General features: G+C 32.2%; 1 long non-coding RNA gene across 1 annotated transcript in view; it reads left to right on the top strand.

The window, feature by feature from the left end:
* LOC106687396 (uncharacterized) overlaps nucleotides 1–8,100 on the top strand; it is a 269,478-nt gene that overhangs the window by 111,313 nt on the left and 150,065 nt on the right. The window lies entirely within an intron of this gene.

Here is an 8,100-nt window from a genome sequence, read left to right as displayed (position 1 = left end):
TTTTTTCTTAAATCTCAACACTCTTTATTATATCAACAGTCCAACGTTTCGGCCAATTTCGGCTATCCTCAAGGACAATATTCTTTTTCTTTTATAATTTATTTATTGTTATTTACAACTGTATAAAAATATATACAACAAATAAATTTATTAAGAAATATGAAGATCTCGAGTCCATCTTCTTTCCAGACGCCTAGCAGTATTATTAGGTAATAAAGGAGAAGCCTGGTTATAAACAATGGATTTGGGTGGTTGGGAAGTTTATCATGGAAGGAATGATGTCTGGTTTTGGCCAAAGCGGCAACATATGGAATATTGAGGTCCTCATAGATGACTTGATTTGCGACAAAGTAAGAAGCATTAAGGACTTTGGACTGTAAGGATTTGATTCGGGAGGAATTTGATGGTTTAGTGGAGCCCCAATGATCAACTCCGTATGAAGGACAATCTTAAATATGAATTTACACCTCACATCCTAATTTAAAAATGTTTTGCAGACTATTCTTCCCAGGTCATTAATCCATGTCGAATAACCCATTTTTTTTTTTACAACTTCATAAATTTTTAATACTTTTAATTTTAGATTAACTACACTATTAACATCATATAAACAAACTCATTTTTTTTAATTTGGATGTGAGGAGTCAATTTATGTTTAAGAATGGCTGAATTGGCCGAAACGTTGGACTGTTGATATAATAAAAAGTGTTGAGACTTAACAAGGATACCATTTGATTTATCTAATTAATAAATGTTTTTATTCGCTTTTATTTTATTCTTTCTCACTTAAGGACTTTTAAATATTACTTAATACTTCTTCAAAATATTTAAAGAGATATAACTAAATAATAATAAAACTATATACAGAAAGAGAAACTTAATTATGTATTTAACTTTTTACTTTTATTGGATTAATAAATTTCTACCACATACAATGACAATTGAGGTATTAGGTATTTAAGTACACAATTATACCGTATATACAAGTTAAATAAAAATAAAAAGTAAATAATTAAGAAGAAGAAGAAGAACTAAATTGGTTAATAATAAAATTATGCACATAATAAATAAACATAAAAGTAAATAAATGAGATGAAGAAGAAAAATATAATAATATAATTAAATATAAACTAAATTGGATAATAATATAATTATACACATAATAAACATTCGGCTTCCATTGTCACAAGCTGGTCTATAGTCGATCTGCTTTTCCTAAATCCACATTGTATATGTGACAAGAGGTTAAATTTATCAATAACCCACATCAGTCGTCTGTTAACCATTGTAACGAGCTAGTTGGTAACAGGGTATACCACAGTGGCCGGGGATCCGAATGAAAGGTACTGAAATGCCATTTCTATTTGCTGTCATTTGGTTGATTATATAGTTTTTCTTTTTGATCTTAAATGATTTTAAAAATAAAACTATTTAATAATCATGAACTAAAAAATAAACATGTCTTTTAATGAGGCACCACCACCGTAGCCGGTTTGGGCCTGAGTGGCCTAGATGGGTTCACTCTTCGATCGTGGTGACCTCACGAAAAAAAAAATAATTAGAATTGGTTTTTCACCTTCAGTACCTGGTTTTTAACCAGGTAGGGGTTAAATAACTTTAAAAAAGACATATATACGAGGGAACACGTTCTCACATCTTTTTATATAAAATATATAAACTGGGGAGAAAAAAAGCTTAGTCATACAAAGATGATCTAAGATAAAAAAATAAAAAAATTTAACCTTAACACCCGAGGATACGCTTCGTTCGGTTTCTGTTGAGTTGAATTTTCCAATTGGTAGGATATAGATGATAAATAAAAATTGAAAAAAAGGATCAAGATTTTTTTTATTTACAGGAAAGGCTAAGGGCTGTGGGTAATAAAAAGGGAAGAGAATAAATAGGAGTATTTCCTGAGGGATCGGCTGAGGAAAAGGAGCAGGGAATATTACGGAGAAAGGAGATATTTGCTAAAATAGAAAGTCAAAGAAATAAAAGGGGAACAAATCATTGAAAAGTTTTTTGCATTTATATTATATTTAGTTATCTAAAGATCGTTTTTTAAAATTGCAGAAAAAATAAATTTTTTAATTAAAATATTAATTTAGAAAAATAAAACAAGGAAAGGAAGCCTTTTGGCTTCCTTCAATCATTCAAGGATTAAAATGATCAAACATTTAAATTAACTATTGACTCAGCAAGTTCTGATTGGACGGCGATTTAATTCATCAATTTTAATGAATATTGGATGGTAGGATTTGAGCAACATTAAATAATATAACTTTAGCCGCCACAGTAATTGGAACGAATAGAGAAAAATAAACTATAATCTGTTATGTAATACCGTATTACATAAATATGCACGGATATACAATAATTTTTTTTCAATAATTTATTTATTGTTATTTACAACTGTATACACATATATACAACAAGTAAATTTTCTGTAAGTGACATAGTGACATGATACAAACATTGTGGAAAATCTACCCAGTGATAGAACTCCAATAACATTTCTAGAGGAGAAGATCTCGAGGCCATCTTCTTTTCAGACGCTATATATATTATTCGAATGAGCAAACATAGGGAAATACATCATAAAAAATTATATTACATAAAAGACGATTCATAAAATTTGCATACTACCTGCATAAAATAGACATTTTTTTTTAAACTTTATTTATTGATATATATTACAATCTGCCACACCGTTGTATGCAATAGGTAATAGTGATGATTACATTCATATTAAAATAAAATAAAATAAGAAAAATAAATAAATAAATGAAAGAAAAAAAAGTACATAAAAATAAATAAAATCTCTCTAAAAAATATATACAAACAGTAGGAAAAAGAAAATTAACATAATCAAATTATGTGAATGAAAAAATAAATAAATAAAATAATCTCTAGTCACATTAACACTTTAATATACAATATTTACCCAATCGACCTGAGGATCCCTGACCCCACTCTATCCCCCACGTGTGAGGGGTAGTAGAGCAGACCTCAAAAGATCCCAGCGCACCCCTCTCGCCGCATCACTGGTAGTGAGCCAGTGGAGGCTGAACAAGTGCGATAAAGCCACAAACACTCAACTTCAGTGGAGAATCCGACCATTGCCAGAACTTCAATTGTCCATTTTTATTTTATAATAAGTCTCTTGGCCACTGCCGTTTCAACCTTCGAGGTGTATTGTAGATGGGTAGAGCTAGATAAGAGTTGAACCAAAGGATTAGGATGGTTAGAAAGTTTTGTATGGAATTTTGAAAATAGGCATAACTGAAACTTTTCAATGCAAAAATTGTAGGGGTCTCGAGACCCTTAAACATATACTTGAATGTCCGTTATAGAAAAAAAAACAGAAATATTTTTCAAATATCTTAATCCAAATCAAACAAAATATTATTCATGGTAGTATAGTAAAAAGTAGCAGATAATATAAAAATACGCTATATCCATAGATACATGAAATAAAACATATAGTTATTGTATAGTATATTAGTAAAAGATATATTTAACTTAAAAAATGTCAGCGCAGTAACAAAGGGATTGGGTTAACTGTTCTAGAGAGATTTAAAAAGAATATAGTAATTAATATTTTCTTGTATGGAATAAAGCAATGACACACAGGGGAAAAGAAAAAGAAGTTATTATAAACAATAACCCTAATTTAAGGCACGCCATTACTAACCTTAACGTATCACTTTTACCAATCTTTTACGTTCCCAATTCAAATTTACTAAACTGAGACCAAGGATGTTCACTGCTTTTGTTTTTATTAGCATTTAAAGTTAATATAAAGGATTAAAAGTTAAAAAAATTGAAAAAAAAATTTGTATTTCTCTACCATATGGTACATTTGACATAAAATATTTTACAATATGAACTATTAAAAATTCTTCAACTCAGTTGGTATTTACTATTTCGGAATAATTAAGTTTTTAACAACTGACAGCAATAACCCAATTCCAGACACTGTTAACTGTTGGTCCATTGCGGAGAAGATAAAATTAATGAAGTCTTGGATTGTATGTTAGCAACTTATGTAATGTCAATGAACAACGACGCAAGTGCTATAGTGGACTTTTTTGTAAATCATAAACACATCTCCGTGAGATAGTAGTTAGTTTTCCAAATCGGAAGATTTCTTAGACGCATCAGAATGATCTTGCAAAGACATGGCTTTGAGAACAAGAACAACCAGATGAATACAGGAGACTATCGCTTCGAGAAGAAGGTGAAGCTGATGAACGTTGAGGAATGGCGGAGGTTGGTATCTAGCAAGTACCTCAAGAGGATATCTAATAGCTATGGTAAAGTAGACTTGACAGAGCTGGAGTTGTTCGGAGAGCATGCGGAGCGTTTAAACTGCCAGCAGGTGTTCTCTCTAGTACTGAAGAGTACTAGTAGAGCCGGAACTAGCTGCGGAAGACTTCGCAACGAGGTCGTCATCTCCGCAGCTTCCGATCTAGAAGGAGTAGCACAGGGCATCCTGACCACATCTGGTCAGAACACTAACTTCCAACTCACCCTGAAAGACGGCAAGGGAAACTCACTGACTCTGGCCTGGACCCACATCGACCCCGAAGAAACGGAGGCCCGGCAGAACAAGAAGAAGGAACCGCGGATGAGGGCCGATGAAGGGATCGCAAAGAAGAGGCAGCTTGTTGAAGGAGATTTCAAGCAATGGCTGGTCACCAAGTTGGCAAAGACTGGAACCTCTTGAATGGGAATTTTTGGAACGGCTACTAAATCTGTGACTCTACAAGAATTATATACCTTATGAAAAATCGATTTGAGACGTTACTGGAAGATCGATCTTGCGAAAAAAATGTTTTTCATGTTTCTCATTCAATCAAGAAAACCGATTTTGAAGACTGAATCCGACTGAAGGCACGTTTGGACAACTTAAAAAGTATCGCCCAACACACAAAAATCTCTCTTGATATTAGTTTAGCAATACTAAATATACAATGTTTTGCTGATAAATTTAATTCGATTTTAGTGTATATAACTCGATGATGGATCGGAAATCGTTAAAAAAATAACTCATACTCTTAGTAAAAAATAAAATATTTCAAAAGGTTATAAAAAATCTACACGAGCTAACCTGTTTATACTACCAATAACGAGGAGCTAGAGCAGCAAAATAAAATTGTTTCGATTTTGAACTTTAGAAAGTTAAGGGAACTCTTCTCAATCAATCGGAGTGGCAGTAAAATCTTTTCTTTTATTTATTTTGCTATTTACAAATGTATTTACATCAAAAAACATTAAGTAATTTTTATGTAAGATCAAAATGGAGTGATACAGACATATAGAGAAACTACCCATTGGTAGCAATCTAATCATAGTTCTATGCTAGAAGGTATCAAGGCCATCTTCTTTTCGGCGCCTTGGAGAATCGTCAGTAATAGAAGGTGCAAGGTTAGATTCCTATTTTTGTAAAACAAATAAAAGAATAAAATAACATTTTCAATCTTCATTATAAAATAAAGGGAAACAAATTGTAGGAAGATAGCTTTGGTGGCGATCAATAAAGGTATCAAAATAGTAAAAGTAATGTATTTATTGTTAACAAACGTTTCGCTCACTTCGCAGAGCTTCCTCAGGGCTGCCTGACTGAAGAAAAGATGAGTGAATAGATTTCTTGTAATATTTTTATACTTTTATTGACCGCCACCCGGACTATCTTCATACGGTCAAATATCTTCTTCCAATATGAAAAGAAATAAAACCTTTGCGTAAAAAAGCGTATTAAATGATTTCTGCAACCTCTGTTCCTTCTTAGACCATCAAATTTTTTTTTCAAACATGTGAGGTCTCCTTGGAATAGTAAAGCTAAAAATGGACGTTCTTATGGTAAGGTTAGAATTTGACATCATCATAATGACTTATGAAAAAATAAATGAAATCCGATTATTCGAAATTTGTAGTTAAAGGATACTAAGAAAGTAAAGGGGACGATTTATTTTGACCATAAATATTGCACCATAGGTTTTCATAATGTCGGTATTAACTGAAGATCCGCTACCTTGGACTACATCTAGACAAACGTCTAACTTGGAATCCTCACACAAGACTGAAAAGACAGCTAAGTCGATTTAGACAATTACAGCACTAACTAGAAAAACGGTATAAACTTCCAATTCATTACAAAAGACATAATAATAATCTACATGACCATAATAAGGCCTATCTGGACGAACTGAGTTGAGTTTTTGGGGCTCCACTAAACTTTCGAATTCCTCTCGTATCCAATCCTTACAATCCAAATCAATCCTTCGTAATATCCAAAATGCTCCTTACTTAGCACAAATAAAACCATCCACAAAGAGCTTAATGATCCATATGTAACCGATCTAGACTGGACCAGATATCAATCCAATATAAACTCCCTAACCATGAAAAGCCTCTTGTTTCTAACCTTGCACCTTCTATTACTGACGATCCTCCTAGCGCCTTCTTTTTATGAATTGTGAGACTGTTAATAGTTGAACTGCTGTTTAAAACCTTAGTGTTTAAGTAAGGCGCCCCCTCACTTCTGAATAGAAATTCCTGATGCCATCTAGTGACAAAGATATGCGGTAAGAAGCCTGGGCAGCCATCTTGGTCCCCAAAACAAAGGGGCTAGTACCAATCGAGAAGCCATCTTGACCTGGACAGGAGAAGAAGAGGACAGAACTCTTCAAGGTCTCTTCTCATAATGATGAGGGAGTAAATCCTTACACTCAGGCGAGAGAGGCGGTGGCGGCTGGAGGATGAGGAAAGAGAACCAAGAGGGAACCCTTATTTCACATTCATATTCACACCAAAACCAACCTTTAAACCTCAAGAATATCAACCAAGTAAACTGTAATACCTTCATCAATTAATGTAATGAAACCAAATTTACAACTAACCAACTAACATACATTGTAATTACTTTGATCAAACCTTACAACCAATTGTGTCAGAAAACTTTAAAGAGAATAGAGGTTATTTCATTTTAAAACCATATGATATCAGTTTATTATAAATACAGTCCACTCCATCATTACCAGTAAATTATAAGTAATTCCTTAATTTAAACCAGCTTACCAGTATTATAATTAATTTGGGTAATATCCCCAAATTTTTACTCCGGGGAATACCTAAATTAAACACTTAGAGTTCACGTCCGTTGTTGAAATTCACAAGAACGGGATGAGGAATATTACCCGAATTAATTATAATATGCTGGTGTCGCTGGAGTGGACAGTATTTGAAATAAAATTAAATATAGTGAACAAAATGAAAATAAAACCTCTATTCTTTTAATCGTTATAGAGCAATCGATTACATGTGTTTAGCCGAGAGATAATTGTAATAACTAGGGATAGGATTTTTATGTTTTCACATCTTTTTACCTGACCATGATATCTGCGATTCCTTACTAACTATAGATGTTTCAAGACATTTCTGGCCAAAAGAAGCCATTTTTATTTCACATATTTTTAAATATTTGGCCTTTTTTACATATTTTGTTGTAAATCACATATTTTCTGAAATATTTGTTATTTTAAAAATATTTTTTCCTGAATCACATATTTCCTTAAATTATTTGTTCAATTGCAAATAAATTTTTCGCAGCAACAGCGTAAAATTCAAAAGAACGCAAGAAACTTAAAAGTGAAATTTCTCATTTATCATAAATAGTGCGTACAAATTCTATATCTTTGAACACACATTAAAAGCAGTGGCAATAATAAATTTTCACACAGAATAACATCGAAAATTTCTCAGAATCAATTAAAAAGAGTACGGGTCTTATTCCTTATTATAACAAATGATGACACAGCCACCCAGTAGGGATGGGATATTGATATCGATATTATCGAAATATCGATATTTTGTCTCCGATATCCGATATTTTGATATCGATATTCAGTAACCGATAATATCGGAATATCGATATTTCCCTCCTATAATATCGGTTTCAAAAAAAAAAAAAAAAAAAAAAGGTCGCACCTTAATAGTAGAGATATATAAAAGAAATGTAGTCTAAAAATGTATAAGGTCATATATTCATATTATTTAATCCAAATATCAATATTTGCTAAAGAAAATGTTAATTAT

This window comes from Halyomorpha halys, unplaced genomic scaffold (genome assembly GCF_000696795.3).
Source record: "Halyomorpha halys isolate HHAL.00 unplaced genomic scaffold, Hhal_1.1 Scaffold956.1, whole genome shotgun sequence".
Taxonomy (NCBI): domain Eukaryota; kingdom Metazoa; phylum Arthropoda; class Insecta; order Hemiptera; family Pentatomidae; genus Halyomorpha; species Halyomorpha halys.
The sequence above is the reverse complement of the archived record's forward strand: the minus strand, read 5'-3'. Positions and strand labels throughout refer to the sequence as shown.